General features: G+C 36.9%; 1 long non-coding RNA gene across 1 annotated transcript; it reads right to left on the minus strand.

Moving 5' to 3' along the window:
* Nucleotides 1-252: 252 nt before the first annotated feature.
* Nucleotides 253-22532, minus strand: LOC143272401 (uncharacterized). Its single transcript, XR_013049916.1, has 3 exons — nt 22382-22532; nt 1286-2512; nt 253-658 (listed from the first exon to the last, which is right to left on the minus strand). It is a non-coding gene; the product is annotated as an uncharacterized LOC143272401 (long non-coding RNA).
* Between the last annotated feature and the right edge of the window lie 215 nt (nt 22533-22747).

Consider the following 22747-nt stretch of genomic DNA (forward strand, 5'->3'; position numbering starts at 1 on the left):
AGGCATGTGTCACCATGCCTGGCTCTGTTCCCCAATGTGGCCTTGAACTTACAGAGATCCAGATGGATCTGTGCCTCGCAAATGCTAGGATTAAAGGCATGTGCTACCTGGGCCTGGCCTCTATGTTTACTACAGTGGCTGACTTTTCCCTCTGATTCTCAGATAAGCTTTATTGGGATGTGTGGTAATATTATGTTCCCCAAAATATTTTGCACTCTAATAAACTTATCTGGGGTCAGAGAACAGAACAGCCACTAGATATAGAGGCCAGAAAATGGTGGCACATACGCCTTTAATCATAGCATTCCAGAGGCAGAGATCTGTCTGGATCTCTGTGAGTTCAAGGCCACACTGGAAACAGCCAAGCATGGTGACTCATGCCTTTAATCCCAGGAAGTAATGGCAGGAGGCAGAAAGGTATTTAAGGCATGAGGACAAGGAACTATAGCTGGTTAAGCTTTTAGGCTTCTGAGCAGCAGTTCAGCTGAAATTCATTCTGGATGAGGACTGAGAGGCTTCCAGTCTGAGGAAACAGGATCAGCTGAGGAAATGGCAAGATGAGGTGACTGGGCTTGTTCTGCTTCTCTGATCTTCCAGCATTCACCCCAATACCTGGCTCCAGGTTTGATTTTATTAATAAAACTGTTTAGAATTTCATCTACAGGGGTGCACAAAGAAAATATCACCACATTTCCCTTTCTTATCATATATATATTTCATATATATATATATGAAAAGAAAAACTATATATAATAAGTAAAATAACTATATGTAATATATAAAGGCAATAAATATATCAACAATGTCTAGTTCATTTGCATTTGATAAATTCAGAGAAAATATTGCATTATCTATCCTACCTTTGTGAATCCAAAGGGTTGTATCTAATTTACCTTTTATACTAATTTGTATTACCAAAACTACCTTTTGATACCTTTCAAACTTATACACTTACATGTCTTTAATGAGTTTCTTTTCTGAATCTCTTAACAAGGAAAACTATAACTATCTAATCTTCAACTTCAACTCCCTCAGAGATCCAAGAAGGAAATGATATTACCATGTGAAACAGGAAGTACAAACAAGCAACTACCAAGAAATGTGAGTTATGAAAGAAGGAGCCATCTGCCTGGTCACCCTGGGTTTCTCTGCAATGTTATGGCAACATCTTTTGCTTACATGCCTAGGATATCTGACAGACTCATTTGTGAAGTAGGATTTTCTAAAGAGCCATCCTACCTTGTCTCAGCAAGGATGGCAGTCCTTTGTTTTGTATCCTACTTACCCATTTTGGATAGCATTCTGTCAGCAGTCAATGTGAGGGCATTTTCTTGCCTAGTGGCTAACTTATGCCATAATGAAAGTAAACTCCATGAGGACTTTCTTCATTGTCCATCATTTTAGCTGAAGTAGATTGGTGCTGCCAGGAGCTGACATGTCTCATTGTCATTAAAAAACAAACAAACAAACAAACAAAAACTATGTTATTAAAACATCTTAACTGTCATATTCTGTAGATGGTTGAAGTGTTTCAAGATGACCTGTCTATCTAAAATATATCTCTGCTTGACTTTCAAAACACACCTATTTGACTACAAGTTTGATTGTAATGACTAACTACTAGCCTTCATTTCTTTATATCCTAAAGATTAGGATTAGTTGGTAATAATAACTTTAAAGGGTTAGCAAATTGCTTTACATTGTTAAATGAGCTTTATAGTTATAATACCTTGAACAAGATTAGAAATATATGGTCAATGTTTTCTAACAAAATCAATCTCAAATTTGTATCAATATATATAATTTGTACATAATACACAAAAATCCCATCCAATGTAAAATATTTAAAATTAGTAGTTTCCTTCTAAATGTAGATTCAATAATGTATACATTTTTATCTTATCATATCTATATCCTCTCTTTTTTTCTTTCCAGAGTAGACTCAATAATCTACCTCGTATCTATATTCTCTTTCATTTTTTAAAAAGAACTATAAATCTAATCTCCTTTGTTTAGCATTTTCCTGATCATTAACATTAACAATTTGTAACCAACCATCCTAAAAAAAATGACAGTTGTCTAAAACCCATTGAAAAAACAAAAAACACCCACCCCACCTCTTGGGAATGTGGGCGTTGTATATTTAAAATTACTTCCTGATGTTTGGAGATGAAGACATCCTTAGGGGATCCTGAAAAGAACATTTTTGAGTTAATTATCAAGTCCTGGGAGAGGTACCTCTATCATTTGTTGTCCAGTCTCTGCTTAATGCGAAAGTGAACGGCTTATCTCAAGTTCTTGCTTGAGTAGTCTTTGAGGCTGGATTATCTCTGCTAGCCATCTCAGAATTGTCCTGAGCAGTTTGTAGTCAAAAGCTGATTTTTGGATGGTGTTTGTCATTTTAGTGATATTATCATAGTCCTGATGGAATTGTCATTGTAGGGTCATCACTTTTTTAGAGACTTCATATTTGCAAAACTGGGACTACAAAAAGACCATTTCTGTTACTTATCTGTAAACAAGAGCAGAAACAAACATTTAGGAAGACATAAAATTTTATATGTGGTATACCAATAGGCCAATTTACTCTTTTTCTTGGGACTTTTTTTTTCTAGAAGATTTGTCCTTTTTCTTTAGATGTCTCATTTATCCAGTGTTCTTCAGATTCCTTAACCTTCATTCTCCTGAAAGACAAAAACAAAACCCTTCCCCAAGTCTAACTTTGAGGAGATTCCCTTTTGGCAAGTTATATCTGACCAAATGAAAAGCATTTGTTAGTGGTATAAGTTACTTTAAATTGAATGGTCATGCTGTTGATGAGCTATTACCTCCTCTAATTAACAGGGCTCTCTTGTTGAACCTTTATCAATTTTGATGGTATCCATATCTTTTCTTCTCCTGTAGAAACAAAAGCAAAACCTTATTCCCAACATAATACATATCCTAGTTTCCATTCTGAGGTCAACACATTTTTAAAGTATGTATGTAGGTGAAATTCAAAATGGTCTTAGTAAATAAGAAACAAAGAGCCAAATACGGAGTTAAACCCTTAGAGATCAGAGCAAAGTCATGACTCCCTTTAGCTTTCCACATGCTGCCATCGCTTCCCCTGAGAGAGAGAAACTTTCTTCCTGTGTCCTGTCTTTTATTGCCTTTCTGTTCTGCCTTCGCATTGGCTCTAAACCCAACCACATGACTTCCTCATCACTGCCTGTCTATACAGACCTCCAGGTCTCTATGGTTGGTACTGGGATTAAAGGCATGTCTCACCATGCTTGGCTGTGTCCTTGAACACACAGAGACTCTGCCTGACATGTGATCGGGTTAAGGGCATGTGCTACCACTGCTGGACTTCTACTTAATGGCTATGACTTCTAATCTCCAGGCACCTTTATTTATTAACATACAAATAAAAATCACATTTCAGCATAAATAAAATATCACCATATGTAGGCTGACTAAATTCTGTAGTTTTTTCTATTATCCAATGTCTTTCTTCAGCTGTTGTTCCTTTCTCATTAGCATTGAGAAAATTCAAAGTTAATAAAGCATTATGTAATCTATTTCTGGTGTTTTTTGTCACACCTTTATTTAGCATATCCTTTAGAGTTCAATTTGTTCTTTCTATAACTGCTTGGCCTGTAGGATTGTGTGCTATACCTGTAATGTGCTTTACATTGTAATAAGCAAAAGCACTGTTTCATTTTACCAGAGATGTGTGCTGGAGCATTGTCAATTTTAATTTGTGCAGGTATACCCATGATGGCCATAACTTCAAGCAAATGCCGGATTACAGAATCAGCCTTTTCAGAACTCAAAGCAGTTGCCCATTGAAATCCTGAATAGGTATCAATGGTTTGGGATACATATTTCAATTTTCCAAATTCTGCAAAATGAAACACATCCATCTTCAGACTTTATTAATCTGAGTATCCTTTGGGTTACATCCTGCTGATAGTGGAGTCTATTTGGATAAAAACAAGTGGGACATTTCCTTATAATTTCCTTGGCTTGTTGCCAGGTTATGGAAAAATCCTTATTTAAACCATTGCTATTGACATGATGTTTTTTATGAAATTCTGAGGTCTCCAACACATTTTCTAGCAATAGTTTATCAATCTCATCATTATCTTGTGCTAGTAGACTCGTTGAGATTGGATGTGAGTTATATGTAAGGGATGATTTCTATTACTGATCATATCTTTTAACTGAATAAATGACAAAGTTAATTCTGACCCATCAGGGATGAATCCTGTAGTCTCAATATGTAAGAGCACTCTTTCAGCATACAGAGAGTCAGTAACTATGTTGAGAGGTTCTGAAAAATCCATTAATATCAACAGAATAGCATACAATTCCAACTTTTGAACGAAATTATAAGGACTTTGAACCACTTTACTTAAATTTTCTGATTTGTAACCTGCCTTTCCTTGTTTGTTTGCATCTATATAAAAATGTAGGAGCTCCAGATATTGATGTTTCCTGTACAATTTGAGTAAAATCTAATCAGCTCTTTTTATAAGTTTTATTTTATTGCTTTTGGGATAAATGCTGTTAATCTCTCCAAAAAAATTACTCAAAGTTCTTTGCCAAGGTTCACTTTCTGCCCATAATTTCCCAATGTCATTCTTTGTTAAAAGTATGACAATTTCTGCAGGATCTATTCCTGCTAATTGAGGAAGTCTTAATTTCCCTTTTAAAATGAACTCAGAGAACTTTTCCACACAAGATTTTAATTTTTTACTCTATTTATTTGGTAGAAATATCCATTCCAATACAATATCTTTCCTTTGCATTAAAATTCCTGTAGGAGAATGCTTAGAAGGTAAAAATAACCAAAATGCAATCAAGCTTTGAATCCACATGATCCACATGTGCATCCTGTATTTCCTTTTCCACCAAGGCCAATTCTCTCTCAGCTTCAGGTGGTAATTCTCTTTGACTCTTTAAGTCCTTGTCACTTTCTAAATTTTTGAACAAATTACTCAGTTCATCATTTTTTTACCCCAACAACAATCCATTGAAGGGAAATGTCTCTGAATAATCTTTGAAAGTATTTAAGAATCCATAATTGGTCTCTCCTAATTTCACCATTTGGGGTCTAATTTTTTGTAGGCCTATTTGATATCCTAAATAGTTAATAAAATCTTCTCTTTGTACCTTGTAAGGAGCAATTTGTAATCCCTAACAAGGCAAATTTTTCTTTAGTTCTTCAAACATTCTTTTTATGGTGTTTGCATTTGAATCAGCTACTAAAATATTATCCATGTAATGATAAATTATAGAGTCAGGAAATTGTTTACATATTATTTTCAATGACTGTCATACAAAATATTGGCACAGGGTTTGGGTATTTAACATTCCATGTGGGAAAACCCTCCATTGATATCTCTTAACTGGCTGAGAATTATTATAAGTAGGCACTATGAAGTCAAATATTTCTGTGTCTTTTTCCTGTAAGGATATTGAGAAGAAACAGTCTTTTAAATTGATAACTATAAGAGGCCATCCTTTAGGTAACAGAGTAGGCAAAGGAATTCTACATTATAGATAGCCCATTGGCTGAATTACCTTGTTAATTGTTCTTAGGTCTGTTACCATTCTCCACTTACCAGATTTCTTTTTAATAACAAATACAGTTGAATCCCTAGGGCTGTTTGATTCCTTAATATACTGAGTATTTAACTGCTCTTGTACCAGCTGTTCTAAGGCCTATACTTTCTCTGTTGTTAAAGGCCATTGCTGAATACATACAGGTGCTGTGGGATGGTCTGTATGTTAAATTGCTCTGATTGGTCAATAAATAAAACACTGATTGGCCAGTGGCCAGGCAGGAAGTATAGGCAGGACTAACAGAGAGAATTCTGGGAAGTGAAAGGCAGAGGAGGGAGACACTGACAGCCACTGCCATGACAAGCAGCATGTGAAGATGCCGGTAAAACATGGGCCACATGGCAAGGTATAGATTTATGGAAATGGATTAATTTAAGCTCTAAGAACAGTTAGCAAGAAGCCTGCCACGGTCATAAAGTTTGTAAGCAATATAAGTCTCTGTGTTTACTTGGTTGAGTCTGAGCAGCTGTGGGACTGGCTGGTGACAGAGACTTGTCCTGACTGTGGGAAAGGCAGAAAAACTCTAGTTACAAATGGTGCCCAACGTGGGGCAAGAGTTTTCACCTAAAACCTGAGAAAAAAGATTCTAAAACGGAGCGAAAAACAGTTTCTATTTGTTTCTCTCAAGTCAGTGGCAGACTGCATGTTTGAGCTACTATGGCAGGTTCCTGGTGTGTGTGCTGGACCTGCAATATGTCGGGAATGAGGCCGCTGCAAGTGGCACATTAAGTTGTATGGTGGATTTAGCCTTTGCTAGTACAAAAGAAAAAGAGGTTTCTGAACTACACACTGCTTTGATAGAAGTATAGACCCACTATTTCTGAGAGTTGATGGCTCCCAGAGCTGGTGGAAGATGTACCACTGCCATGTTGGGAAGCTGAAGTAGGCAGTTTAAAGCAATAGGCTCAAGGTAATATAAAAAATAAGCCACATAAAGATGGCTACCACACAGAGATACTGGATTATGTTCTCTTTGATATTTGTAACTGAAGAAAAACATTTGATTGCAAAAGTTGTTGAGTTATGCCAAAATGTATATTTTAAAGGTACCTTGACTTCAAAATTTGGATATAAGGTTATGTTGCTTTGGAAAGGAGGCTCTGCTTTTGTTTCCACAGAAAGCCAGAGGCTATGGATTTGATCCAGATTAAGATACATCAGGTTTGACCACCCAAGACCCCCTGAAAGTTCTCTGATGACACCATGGCCCAGATGATCCAACATCCAGAACCATTTCAAGACAACTGGCTCAAACAATACACCCTCACGGACTACCCCATAATCTTAAAATTTTCTTTATGTACCCATAAGATACAGTGCCCCCCTCCAGCAGGAAGTAGTAAGAGAAGCTACGCCCAAATTCCCAAATATACAAAGCTGGCTTTGGAGATATTTAAAAGTTAAAACCTTCCTCTTGAAGGAAAGAAAGAAAGAAGGAAGGAAGGAAGGAAGGAAGGAAGGAAGGAAGAAAGAAAGAAAGAAAGAAAGAAAGAAAGAAAGAAAGAAAGAAAGGGGAAGTACTATGGGATGGTCTATATGTTAAATTGCTCTGATTGGTCAATAAATAAAACACTGATTGGCCAGTGGCCAGGCAAGAAATATAGGTGGGACTAACAGAGAGAATTCTGGGAATTGGAAGGCAGAGGAGGGAGATACTGCCAGCCACTGCCATGACAAGCAGCATGTGAAGATGCCGGTAAGCCATGGGCCACATGGCAAGGTATAGATTTATGGAAATGGATTAATTTAAGCTCTAAGAACAGTTAGCAAGAAGCCTGCGACGATCATACAGTTTGTAAGCAATATAAGTCTCTGTGTTTACTTGGTTGGGTCTGAGCACCTGTGGGACTGGCTGGTGACAGAGATTTGTCCTGAATGTGGACAAGGCAGGAAAACTCTAGTTACATACAGGCTTGTCTGTTAGCCATTTGAAACATAGAACTGTTGGTGTCTTTGAAAGATCAGCAGCTATTGTGCCCTGTTCTGGTTCTATCTGAATGCTTGGTTGTGGTAGTATTCTAATTGTACTGAAATGTGATTTTGATTGTATGTTAATAAATAAAGTTGCCCGGGAGTCAGAGATATTAGAGCCATAGAAAGAGCATGGTGGTGGTGGCACATGCCTTTAATCCCATAGATCTCTGTGTGTTCAGGGATACAGCCAGCATTGGATACATATGCCTTTAAGACCTGGGGAGCTGTACATACAGACAGTGACAAGGCAGTCATGTGTTTGGGTTTACAACCAATGAGAAGGCAGAATGACTATGAAAAAACGACTTACACACAGGAAATAGCTCTCTTTCAGGAAACTGGGACACCTCAGGAAGAAGGGTGAGATTTTAGCTCTGAGCTCTGACCTCTCGGCTTTCTCTTTTACATTGTTTCTGTGTTTCTTATTTAATAAGACGGTTGGTTGGTTATATCAACATCTGGTGCCCAACGTGACAAGAGTCCATTAAAAAATCCATTACCGCTTGGCTTGGCGGCAAGTCCGTTTTCCCGCAAGGGCGGCAGGTGGCGACAGGCGGCGGTTGGCTTTCTAGTCCTAGCAGCGGCCTCCTAGTCTGAGCGGTTGGTTTCTAGCCCGGGTCTAGGTCTGCTTGGCCTCAGGCAGAAATAACTGAGCTGCTTGCTTAAAGCCTGCTTGCTTAAAGCCGGTGTTACAAACAACTCAGACCTGCCCTGCCGAACAGGGCCCTGCCTGTAAAGCCAACACACGTGGTCCGAGCTTAAGGAAGGCAGACCCAAGCCTTGACTCGGCACAAGAGGGAACACGTGGCTGGATTTAAGCTTTAGCCAGCTATGCTTTCTTGTGCGTTCTCTCTCTCTCTTTCCTCTTTCCTCTTTCTCTCTTTCTCTCTCTCTCTCTCTCTCTCTCTCTCTCTCTCTCTCTCTCTCTCTCTCTCTCTGGATTTACACCTCGGACACTAGGTGACTGTTTTGAAAATCCCCTCGGATTTCTACTGTTCTACACAGATTTGGTAAGTCACAACATATCAGATATTTTAAAGGAAACTATTTAAAAGAGAATTTTTTTATTCCATATTTAAAAAAAACGGGTTTTATGTGTACATTGGAAGAAAATTGGTTTTTGTTCGAAATTTTAGGCAGTCTGACAATGGAACGACTATATGAGAAGATTAGTATTGGTTGAATTATGCAGTTTATCACTATGCTAATCCTCATTTTAATATTTAAAAAGATAGTCAATTTAAGTGCCAGGATAACAGCTTTAGAAAACCTTGTTAAACCTGTAAAAATTCAGACAGAAGAAATTAACAGCAAAGTTGTTTCAAATTTGGATCATAAGGTTATAGAAAGAAAGTCTGTTTTCACACAGTCACCCTTAATTTATGCTGTAACTGTACAGCAGATGCCTGATCAAATGGCTACACAAAATATTTGGGCTCCAATTGAAATGTTGGATTTAAAAAGGTTTAAGGAGGCAATAGTATCTTATGGCATGCATTCCCCATATGTAAAGCAAATGTTAAACTCTTGGTCAACATATAATAGGATTGTACCACAGGACTGGCGGGACCTTGCACAAGGTATTCTGGAACCCGGCCAGAGACTTCAATTTCTGACCTGGTTTAAGGATGAGGCTAAAAACATAGAAAAACAATGGAGGGATAAAGGAATACAAGTTTGCCAGGATCAGCTTATTGGAGAAGGCCAATATGCTTCAGTACAAATACAATGTTTATATGATGTCCAAACCCTAATTTTATGTCGAATGGCAGCCTTGAATGCATGGGACAGAGTTGAGGAACCAGGAAAAAAATCTGAGTCATTTACAAAGGTGACACAAGGCCCAAAAGAGTCTTTTACAGATTTTTTACAAAGACTGGCTTCAGCAGTAAAGAAAATGGTCTTGAATTCAGAAGCTGGTAAGGCAATAATCGAATCTTTGGCCTTTGAGAATGCGAGTGCAGCATGCAAAAGAATAATCAGGCCATTAAGGGCAAGATCTGCACCTTTGGAAGATTGGATTAGAGAAACAATTAATGTTGAGGTTGATGAGCATGATGATATGTGGGTAGGAGAAGCAATTTCAAAAGGTTTGAGAAATGTTAGATGTTTTGGATGTGGAAAGCAAGGATATTTGAAAAGGGACTGTAGATAGGTCATTCCTAGAAACAATGTTTCTTCAAGGAACAATGGCAACAGAATGTCCCTTCCTTCTGGAGTATGCAGAAGGTGTGGTAAGGGAAAACACTGGACCAACGAATGTAGATCAACACAGACAGGGTAATCCTTTGCCTCAGTCTTCGGGAAACTCCCAGAGGGGCCTCACACAGGCCCCTGTTGCAAATCCAGTTCAAACCTTTCCTGCAGCCATAGAGGAAATCCCTGCTCTGAGCGATTAAATAACCAAATGCCTATTGGAATAAATCATGCTGGTCAGGATGATGAAACAGAGAGAATAGAAAATTCAGGAGAAAACATAAAGAAAATTTTTGGCAAACTTCTATTAATGAACAAAGACCAAAGCTAACGATAAAAATAAATGGTGTTTTGTTGTCTGGTCTGGTAGACACAGGTGCGGACATTACCATAATTGCACCAGAATTTTGGCATCCAACTTGGCCTCTTCAGGAGGTAAACGTTCAACTGTTAGGAATTGGGACATTATCTCAGGTGAAACAGAGTGCAAGATGGCTCGAATGTATAGGTCCAGAAGGACAGAGAGGAAAATTAAAACCATATGTGGTTAACATAACTATGAACCTGTGGGGTCGAGACTTGTTGCAACAATGGAATACTCAGATTAACATCCCTCCAATCTCAGAAACAAATCATAAACTAGCACATGTTACTGAGAGAAATATTAGAAGATATAGTTCTAATGAGTGGTCACCAGCCATCCATATTATACAAGAACAGGGCACAATAACTGATGATCTTCCAAAGACACCAACAGCTCTACCTTTAAAATGGTTAACAGACAAGCCTGTATGGGTCCAACAATGGCCTTTAACAACAGAGAAACTCCAGGCTTTAGAAGAGCTGGTAGAAGAACAGTTAAATGCTCAGCATATTGAAGAATCAACCAGCCCTTGGAATTCTCCTGTATTTGTTACTAAAAAGAAATCTGGTAAATGGAGAATGGTAACAGACCTTAGAGCAATTAACAAAGTAATTCAGCCAATGGGTTCTCTACAATCTGGGATGCCTTTGCCTACTCTGTTACCAAAAGGATGGCCTCTCATAGTTATTGATTTATAAGACTGTTTCTTTTCAATACCCTTACAAGAAAAAGACAGAGAAAGATTTGCTTTTACAGTGCCTACTTATAATAATTCTCAACCGGTTGAAAGATTTCAATGGAGGGTCCTCCCACAGGGAATGTTGAATAGCCCAACTCTGTGCCAATATTTTGTATAACAGCCATTGGAAGTGATACGTAAAAAATTTCCTAAATCTATAATTTATCATTATATGGACGATATTTTACTAGCTGACTCAAATGCAGATACTTTAGAAAGAATGTTTGAAGAAGTAAAGAAAATTTTGCCTTGCTGGGGATTACAAATTGCTCCTGAAAAGATACAAAGAGGAGATTCTATTAATTATTTAGGATATAAAATAGAGCTACAAAAAATTAGACCCCAAAAGGTGCAAATTAGGAGAGATAGACTACAGACACTTAATGACTTTCAAAGATTATTTGGAGATATTTCTCATCTACAAACTATTGTTGGGGTAAAAAATGATGAACTGACTAATTTGTTCAAAATCTTAGAAGGTGACAAGGACTTAAATAGTCCAAGAGAATTATCACCTGAAGCTGAGAAAGAATTGGCCTTGGTAGAAAAGAAAGTACATGAAGGGCATGTGGATCGTATTGATCCAAAGCTGGATTGCATTTTGGTTATTTTACATTCTAGGCATTCTCCTACTGGAATATTAATGCAGAGGGAAGATATTATATTGGAATGGATATTTTTACCAAATAAACCAGGTAAAAATTAAAAATTTATGTAGAAAAAAATCTCTGACTTGATTTACAAAGGAAAATTGAGACTTCGTCAATTAGCAGGCATAGACCCAGTAGAAATTGTCATACCATTAACTAAGGAGGACATTGAAAAATTATGGACAGAAAGTGAACCTTGGCAAAGAGCTTGCAGTAACTTTTTGGGAGAAATTAACAGCAAATATCCCAAAAGCAATAGAGTTGATCTTATAAAGAGAGCTGATTGGATCTTGCCTCGAATTGTACGGCAAAAACCCATATCTGGAGTTCGTACATTTTATACAGATGCCAACAAAGAAGGAAAGGCAGGTTACAAATCAGAAAATTTAAGTAAAGTGGTTCAAAGTCCGTATAATTCAGCTCAAAAATCAGAATTATATGCTATTCTGTTGGTATTCATGGATTATTCAGAACTTCTCAACATAGTAACTGACTCTCAGTATGCTGAGTGGTGTTACATATTGAGACTGCAGAATTTATCCCTGATGCTTCAGAATTAACTTCACTATTTATTCAATTACAAGATACAATCAGGAAAAGGAATCATCTTTATATATAACTCATATTTGATCCCATACTGGTCTGCCAGGCCCTCTAGCACAAGGCAATGATGAGATTGATAAATTATTGATAGGAAATGTGCTGGAGGCCTCAGAATTTCATAAAAAACATCATGTCAACAGTAAAGGCTTAATAAAGGATTTTTCCATAACCTGGCAACAAGCCAAAGAAATAGTAAAGAAATGTCCTACTTGTTCCTTCTACAATCAAACGCCATTACCAGCAAGATGTAACCCAAAGGGTACTCAGAGAAATGAAATCTGGCAGATGGACGTGTTTCACTTTGCAGAATTTGGAAAATTGAAATATGTAAACCACACCATTGATACTTATTCAGGATTTCAATGGGCAACTGTTTTGAGTTCTGAAAAAGCTGATTCTGTAGTCACTCATTTGCTAGAAGTTATGGCCGTCATGGGTATACCTGCACAAATCAAAACTGACAATGCTCCATCATATGTCTCTGTTAAAATGAAACAGTTTTTTGCATATTACAATATAAAGGATATTACAGGCATACCACATAATCCTACAGGTCAAGCAGTTATAGAAAGATCAAACAGAACTCTAAAGGATATGCTAAATAAACAGAAATGGGTTACAAAAAACCCCAGAAATAGACTGCATAATGCTCTTCCAACTTTGAATTTTCTGAATGCCAATGAGAAAGGAACAACAACTGCAGAGAGACACTGGATAATAGAAAAAACTACAGAATTAAATCAGCCTATATACTTTAAGGATGTGCTGACCTCAGAATGGAAACCAGGGTATGTATTACATTGGGGACGAGGTTTTGCTTTTGTTTCTACAGGAGAAGATAAGCTGTGCGTACCATCAAAATTGATAAAGGTTCGATTTGAACAAGAGAGACCTCTTAATTAGAGGAGGTGATAGTTCATCAACCAACATGAACATCCAATTTAATCTAACTTGTACCAGTAACACATGCCTTATCATTTAATCAGATAATAACTTGCCAAAAAGGAACATCCCCAAAATTAGTCTTGGGGAAAGGTTTTTTTTTTTTTTTTTTTTTCGTCTTTTAGGAGAATGAGGGTTAAGGAATCTGAAGAACACTGGACAAATGAGACAACTGAAGAAAAGGGACAAATCATCTATCACAAGAAACAGAGTGAAATGGTGTATGGGTATATATTATCTAAAAAAATTTTATGTCTTCCTAAATGTTTGTTTCTGCTTTTCTCTAAAGATTTAACACTATTGGTCTCCTAATAGTCCCAGTTCAATTAAAATTTAAAGCTGACTTTGGAGTTGGAGAATGGCTCTCTCCTTCTTTAAACTCAAGCATGTTGTTAAAAGGAAAATGTAAACTCCCTGTATCATGCCAGAATAAAAGAGCCATCTTCTGCTATGGTGCAGGACAAAAGCAAAATTAATTAAGGGACTATTCTATTACTAATCTCAACTCTTTGATTCTATTCTGATTCTTTAAACTTTTCTTAAAGTATGAAATTTATATCAAAATTTACAAGATTAACATATATAGATATATATACATTTTAAACTTTGTTAAGATATGAATGTTCATATAGAGTACTAACTAATTCTTAAAAAAAAGGGGGGGGGCTTCAATTACCTGCATATATATGTCTTTGTGTTCGAGTCTCTTATCAGTTTTCTGCAGGAAATCATGGCCAGGCCTAACGTCAACTGAAGTCTCCAGAAAGAAGATGGGGCCCCACAACAACAACAATTCCACATGGACAATAAGAATATCATTAAGCTGACAAACATCATCCACAGATCAGCTTTGAACTACAAGGTGCTCAGAGCAATTTTGAGATGACTAGCTGAGATGATCCAATCTCAAAGACTACTTGAATAAGGACTTGAGATAAACCCTGAACTTTGACATTATACACAGACTGGATAATGAAGGATATAGTTACCTGTCCTAGAATTTGACAATTAACCTAAAATTTTTCTTTCAGGATAAAGAAAACTTCGCCCATTCCCAGCAGGAAGCAATTTTAAGAATATGACGCCCACATTCCCAAAGAGGTGGTGTGGGGCGGGTGGCTTTTTGGTCTTTTTAATGGGTTTTGGGTCTGGGATAATTTTCAGTGTTTAGGGGGGTTGGTTACAAGTTATTGTCAAGGCTTAGGAAAAAGGCTAAGCAAAGGAGATTAGATTTAAGGTTCTTATAAAAAAAGAAAGAAAGAAAGAAAAGAAAAAGACAATTACTAGTTTTAAATACTTTACATTGGATTGGATTGTTTTATATTGTAAACAAATTTGAAAGTGATATTGTTAGAAAATGCTATATGTATATATCTAATTGTATTTATACCATTCATTTAACAATGTAATGTAATTTTCTGATCCTTGAATGTTATTATTACCAACTATTAAGATATAAAGAAATGAAAGTTAGTAGTTAGACATTACAATAGAACTTGTAGTCATATTAGATATGTTTTAAAAATTGAGCAGAGATGTTTTAAACAGGTCATCTTCAAACCCTTCAGAGATCTATAGAATATGGCATTTAAAATGTTTTAATAACTTAGAAAATTTTTCTTTTTTGAGACATGTCAGCTCCTGGCAGTACCAATCTACTTCAGAGAAAATATGGGCATTGAAGAAACTGCATATGGAGTCAACTTTCATTGTGTCAAAAGTTAGCCACTGGACAACAAAGAATCCTCAAATCAACAGGACAAAATGGACAGACAGGACATGAAACAAAGGACTACTGATTCTTGCCAAAAACAAGTGTGATTATGGCTTTATTAAAAGGCATCTTCTGAGGCCAGGACAATATGGTCCCATCCCTGAAGTGGCCTTCGCAATCCAGAAAAGGTACAGTGCCCTTTTCTTTGAAGGCAGCTTAACATGCAGAGGGCCGATGGCTTCTGTTGTGCAATGGAACAGCAGCTGAAAGCTCATGCCTCTCAATAGTAGACTGGCAGTTAATAGAGGGATGTGTAGAAGAAGGGGATGCTGAGATGAAGCCATATATACACAGCCAAGAAGAATGGACAGCTGAACTCAAAAACTGTCAACAATTTCCAGAATTTAAAATCCTGAATCATGACAGGACACTAGTGGAATTCAGGCGTTTCTGGTACATGGACTGCTCTCACCCAATGTGAGGTTGAACTGTTGACCTGTGTACATCCTACTTCACAAATGAGTCTGTCAGATACGCTAAGCCTATAGGCTGAAGATGATGCCCCAACACTGCGGAGAAACCTCAGGTGACTGCCCAGGCAGCTGGCTGTTTCTGTCAACTCACAAATTTTTTGGAAATTTCTTGCATGCACTTCCTGTTTTTATTTTTGTTAGCTAATATTATTTCCTTCTTGGGTCTCTGAGGGAGTTGAAGATTAGTTAGTTATGGTTGAAAATTAGTTAGTTATAGTTGAAAATTAATTAGGATAGAAAGTGCATTAGATACATCTTGGATTTACCAAAATAGGATAGATAATGGAATTATGTTCTCTGATTTGTCAAATACCTGTTTAGGTATTTATTACTTGTATATATTGTATATAGTTATTATACTTTTGTATATAGTTTTTCTTTTGTTAGTTATAACCTTTTTCTTTTTTTTCTTTTTATTAAAATAGAAAAGGGGAAATGTGGTAGTATTCTAATTGTACTGAAATGTGATTTTGATTGTATGTTAATAAATAAAGTTGCGGATCTTCGTGGGCCTCCCTAGCTCTCTGCTTCCTCCCCTTCTCACCTTCTCATGTGGTCTTCATTTACCATGGTCTCCTATTCCTTGTTCTCCCTCTCTTTTCTTGATCCAGCTAGGATCTCCCACTCTTTCCCTCGACTGTCGCCCTTCATTGTTCCCACTCATGACCAGGCTATTCATGTAGATCTTGTCCATTTCTCCGTGTCTTTTTTTGGGGTCCCGTTTTCCAGGTAGCCTCACTGGTGATGTGAGTAGCAGTCTAGTCATCCTTGTTCCACATCTAGCATCTTCCTATGAGTGAGTACATACCATATTTGTCTTTCTGAGTCTGGGTTACCTCACTCAGGATGATTTTTTCTAGATCCATCCCCCTCAAAAGATTGCTGGCAATGGTCGCGAGACGGCAGGAACTGACCTACTCTGGTGATGGGATGGCCAGACACCCAAATAGTGGTGCCATAAACCCCATCCAAGGACTGAGGAATCTGAAGGCAGACATCCACGGCTGGTCCCCTGGTGGAGCACTGGGAGTCTAATTAGTGAGTAAGAAGAGGGTTTATATGAGCGAGAATTGTTGAAGCCAAGGTTGGATAAAGCACCGGGACAAATAACCAAATGAATGGAAGCACAGGATCTATGAACCAAAGGCTGAGGGGCCCCCAACTGGATCAGGCCACCTGAACGGGTGAGACAGTCATTTGGCTTGATCTGTTTGGGAGGCAGCTGTGCATTGGTGCCAGGTCCTGGGCTCGTTGCATGAGTTGGCTGTTTGAATCCTGGGACTTATGCAGGGACACTTGGCTCGGTCTGGGAGGGGGGAATGGACCTGCCTGGACTGAGTCTACCAGGTCAACCCCGGTCCTCGGGGGAGACCTTGATCTGGAGGAGGTGGGAATGGGGGGTGGGCTGGGGGGAGGGGTGGGCGAGAGGGGGAGAACAGGGGATTCTGTGGCTATTATGTTGAACTGAATGGTGTTATAAAATAATAATAATAATAATAATAATAATAATAATAATAATAAACCAAAAAAAAAAGAAAAAAAAATAGAATAATATCAGACCCACCAGACAATTAGAAGATACCAAAAATAATCCATATGCTCCCACTGTATTTAAAGTGACTGCCCTGAATTAATAAATCATCAAAAGACAAAAAATAAATAAATAAATAAATAAATAAATAAATAAATAAAGTTGCCCAGGGGTCAGAGCTATTAGAGCCGTAGAAAGAGCATGGTGGTGGTGGCACATGCCTTTAATCCCATAGATCTCTGTGTGTTCAGGGATACAGCCAGCATTGGATACATATGCCTTTAAGACCTGGGGAGCTGTACATACAGACAGTGAGTGACAAGGCAGTCACGTGTTTGGGTTTACAACCAATGAGAAGGCAGAATGACTATGAAAAACGACTTACATACAGGAAATAGCTCTCTTTCGGGAAGCTGGGACACCTCAGGAAGAAAGGTGAGATTTTTAGCTCTGAGCTCTGACCTCTCGGCTTTCTCTTTTACATTGTTTCTGTGTTTCTTATTTAATAATATGGTTGGTTACATCAACACTTGGTGACTGTTCTTTATAATAATACATTCTATTATTTCTCTCAGAAACTTAATTTATGGTTACCCCAAGCAGTATGGTTTATGCCAATATGTTTTTGTTTTCTTAATTGCTCTGAGATAGGGTTTCTTCTAGAATGGCAGGAAAGAACTGAACTGAATTTGCCATGGGGGCATGCAAGAGACTCTTCATGGAGTTTCCCAATGGCAAAGGTAAAGGATTACATTGTGTGTTCCTTGTTGATTTACATTCCTTACTCCAATGTTTGCCTTTACCATACCTTCTGCATACTCCAGAAGATGGGGGAGGGGTGCATTTTGCTGCCATTGTTCCTTGAAAAAAAACATTGTTCTAGGAACACCCTTTTTACAGTCCCTTTTTAGGTGGTCTTGTTTACTGCAATTAAAGCATTTGATGTTATTATTTTTCTTCAAACCTCTTGAAATCACTTCTTCTATCCATGTATCATCATGGACATGAGAGTCAATATTAATTCTTTCCATGATCCATTCCTCCAAGGATGCTGATTTTTCCTTTAGTGGCCTAATTCCACATTTGCATGCTGCATTAGAATTCTCAAAAATCAAAGGTTCAATTATTATCTATCTAGCTTCTGAATTTGGTATCATTCTATTTACTGCTGAAGACCGCCTTTATAAAAAAATCTGTGAAAAAAAATTTTTGAGCCCTGTATAACTTTTATAAATTACTCATTTTTCTTCCCTGCTTCTTAAGTTCTGTCCCATGCATTCATGGCTGTCATGCAGTGTAGAATCAGTGTAATTACCTTCTCCAAGAAATTGATCCTGGGAAACTGGTATATCTCTAGCTCTTAGCGAGAGTTATTCTCCAGCTCCCGCCAAGCCCCAGCAGTTCTGCAGCCCACTTATAAAATAAACACACAGACTCTTACATTATTTAAACTGTTTGGCCTAATGGCTCAGATTTCTAGCTATCTATTTCTTACATCTTAAATTAACCCATTTCTATAAACCTATACCTTGCCACATGGCTTACCAGTACCTTACATATTGGTACTCATGGCGGTGGCTGGTAGCGTCTCCTGATTCAGCTTTCCTGTTTCCAGAATTCTCTTCTCTGCTTGTCCTGCCTATACTTCCTGCCTGGCTGCTGGCCAATCAGCATTTTATTTATACAGAGCAATATCCACAGCACTAGCTCCACATCATTGTTCCATAGTTTTAGCCTCCTCTTTCTACCAGGTTCTCCACTGTAACTGTGGCCCAACCTCTGGGACTACTATAACCAAATCTTTCCAGTCCTGAGGGATAATTCTATTACAAGTTGACCACAAGTTTAACAAATGGAGAATGCTTTACAAATGGAGAATGCATACCATATGATAATATAGATTCTTTAAATATCCTCAAATCTAACATTTTCACTGGAGTCCAGTTAGCTCATACACAGCTTTGAGCATTTGGCTGTTCCTGTAAGGTTATTGGTAGATTAAAGTTTGCTGTCTGGTAACCTTAAGCTGTTTTTCTGTAACCATATAATTCAATGCTGAAATAGATTAACTTTAAAATTCTTCTGTCTGAGTCTGAATTTCTCTATAATTAATTTTAACAAGTTTTTCTAAAACTTTTTATCTTGGCACTCAAATTGGCCAATCGTTGTAATACTAAAATAAAATGATCAAGCAAATAATATTCATAATTGATGTTATGTAAATCCCATCAACATTAATTACCCTCTCATTTAATTGTTCCATTTTCATACTGCCTAATGTGTTACCAAACAGAGACCAAATACCCTCCATTGTAAAAATGTTTCCCAATTTTTAATGTGGGGAAAACATTCTCTTTTAACTAATTTCTGCCTTTAAGATAAAATTTTAAATGATTCACCAAGTCTGCCGACTGAATAGAACAGTAGAAATCCAAGGGAGTTTTAAAGCAGGTACCTAGTGTGGTAGCAGTCTAAGATGGGAATTCAGACAGCTCACAATCTACCAGGAGAGAAAAAAGCCAAAGAGACTCTGGACCATGTGGGGTCAAGACTCAGGCCATGTATAGCTCGTGTATAAGCCAGGGGCCTGAAAGGCCACAGCAGCTTTGTAGTGAATTCTTGCCACAAACATTGGGCCACCAAATGTAAGACAAATTACTAAACTGTCTTATTAATAAAAAATAAATAAACAGGAGCCAGATATTGGGGTCAAATCTGAGAGATCAAAAAAGTATAAAGAAGCCAACCACATTCTTACCACTTGGAACTCCTTAGCCATAGAGACCTACTTTCTGTATACCCATGCCTATAAGCTTTTCTGTTCTGCATCTCACTTCCTCTCTCCACCCAGCTATATCACTTCCTGTCTGTCTATACAAACCTCTAGACATCTATGATTAGTGCTGGGATTAAAGGCATGTGTCTCCATGCTTGGCTCTGTTCCCCAATGTAGCCTTGAACTCACAGAGATCCAGATGGATCTTTGACTCCCAAATACTAGCATTAAATGCATGTGCTACTCCTGCCTGACCTCTATGTTTACTATAGTGGCCATCTGTTTCCTCTGATCCTCAGATAAGCTTTATTGGAGTGCACAAAGAAAATATCACTACAGCTAATCTTGGTTTTAATTTGACACACCAGAGAAGAGGGAACCTCAGAGGAAGAATTGCCTATGTTCATACCTATGGGAGCCTTTTTTCATTAATAATTGATGTAGGAGATTCCAGCCCATGATGGCACCATCCCTAAAGATGTAGACTTGAACTGTATAAAAAAAAAAGATTGCTGACTGTGTTCCCAGTAAGCAGTGATTTTCCATGGCCTCTTCCTCGGTTCCTATTTTAAGTTCCTGCCTTGGCATTCTTCAATAGTAGACTGTAATCTGTAAGATTAAATAAACCTCTTTCTCTCCATCTGTTAAGAGTCAAGCTCATGGTGTTTATAACAATGAAAAGTACCTACAATAGCACATTATATCACTATATGTATTATATAATATATATCACATTATATACATACACACACATATATACATACATATATATATATATATATATATATATATGTATGTATATATAACTATTGGCATCAATACCTGAAGGGTATTAATGACAGTTTAACAAATTAATAGATATTGTTCAAAAAATTTTGATAAATGAACTTCAGAATTCTAAATTATCAGAAGAGAAAAGTCACTGATTTAGAAATGTTATTGTTGTTTAAGGAGGTTTAATTAAGAATATGAAGCCCAGGTCCTGTTTTTTTACAAAATTAGGTCCAACTTTCAGTTTTGCTGAAATACAGAGATTAGTTTAAAATTTTAAGATTTTTACATTTATTTATTTTATATTTTCATGCATTATTTGGAAATTTCAAACATGTATAGATTATATCTTGATCATATCTATCAATAGCTCTCTGTCCCCAGCTTTCTCTTACAATTCCCCATCACATCTCCTCAGTTCCACTTCTTCCTTTTTAAATTATTTAATTAACATATTTATCTATTTTTAACACACTTAGTCCAATTAGTGACCCTTTCACTAGGCCATCTGCTCTGCTCTAGAATTTTTACCAATTTGCTTTTAGAATAAATATATGTCTTCTGTTTGTGAAAAACATTTGTAGCACCCTGTGGCACAAAGTGATTTATTTAATACTCCTGATCTTTAGTTTTAAGAATTAGATTGTGTTATTCTCAAACCATCTTATTAAGCATCTACACAATTTTTGCCAGATAATTTAAATTTAAATAAAAATTCTTTGTTAGCGTATTTTGAAATACTCTTCTTTAATTTAAATCCATTGCTGGCCAATAATGAATATCTTATAAGAAAATACACTTAGTTTCACTGTGAAAAACAAATAACTTAAAAATAATGGAAGTATGATTTACTAGGCTATTGCTGAACTAATAAGCCCTTTTAGTGGCAAAGTAACAATTTAGAGCTAATTTCAATGTGTTTACTTGAAGCACATTATTTTCTTCAATAACCAAATTCATTCTTTTTGCAATATATGTTTCACAACACACTCTAATATGTCATTTTATGTGAACAGTCTTGAAAATCAAATTTAAAGGCTTGGTATGTTTAATGGGTATAGAAAAGGGAATATATATAAATAGTCTAAGGTACTTTCTTCTCTAAATTGCTACTAATTTATCTTTGATAGTAGAAATATGTATTTTAAATTCTTCATGTTATTTAATCTGTAACTGCACCCATATATTCTTCTACAATGTATCTGGTGCAGAGGAGGATGATGGTGGGCAAAGAGAAACTTTCAAGAATTTGACAGAATTGAGATTTTTTTAAATCATCTGATGAATAACAACCAATATATGATCTGGGTCTGTTGACACATGCCTGTAATTCTAGAACAGAGAAGATAAAGGCAGGAAGAGCCAGCGTTCAAGTTAATCTTGGCTGCATGAGACCCTGTCACAGAGAAAAAAAAAACAACAAAATAGCAAAAACCCAACAAAATAGATCAAAACAAAACACAAACAATGGTAAAAATGCAAATAAAAATAGAGGTAGGGAAATCTGGAGCATAGACAAGCTCAACTGTTTTAGTAAAAAAAAACACTTGAAGTAGAAACTAAAAACTATGAAATATATATTATACAGACCACATATTTTCTAAGATTAGTAAGATCCCTACACCATACCTAGAATACTCATCCAAATCCAGAATTAAGGATCAGATAATAACTATTTACCACTATTTACCATCTATTTGAAAACAATATAAAATTAGATTGACATTGAGGAATATTATTAAAAATAACCCAAAGTAAGAATGGACTATTGTTTGTTTTACCAGGAAGTAGCTGTTTTCCTTTGTCACTTTACTTGAAGGAATCTAGGTCAATAATTTGACAATAAATGGACAGACCTCTCTGCTGACTTTTGTAGTCTCAAGGATAGTATAAATTAATAACAAGTGATTGACACTCCCTATGAATTAGAATTAACACAACATATGTTCAGGGTACTTTTTTTTTTCTGTCTGACCTTACAAGTTTCCATATTGAAGGTTTTCCTTTAAGCTTGGTCTTCTGGACTTCATGCAGCTTCAGCTGATGTCCATCTGTTTATGAGCACAACCAAAGCAGGATTGATGCTCACTGATAAAGAGAAGAAAATGGCTGCATATAGCACTGAAGTACCCCTCCTGCCCCAGCAGCCATTCTGATGTTTCTATGGAGACATTCCACTATCCAGCTATATGAATGAAAGAGCAGCCTTTCATCCTTTCATCACCAAATGTTCTAGAGTGCAACAACTTGTAAGAATGAAAGAGTGCAGTGAACACAATTCTTTATTCTGAGAGAGAAATCATTTGGGAGAATGGTGAATTTTCTTCAGAAATTGTATAAT

Source organism: Peromyscus maniculatus, chromosome 3 (genome assembly GCF_049852395.1).
Source record: "Peromyscus maniculatus bairdii isolate BWxNUB_F1_BW_parent chromosome 3, HU_Pman_BW_mat_3.1, whole genome shotgun sequence".
Lineage (NCBI taxonomy): Eukaryota > Metazoa > Chordata > Mammalia > Rodentia > Cricetidae > Peromyscus > Peromyscus maniculatus.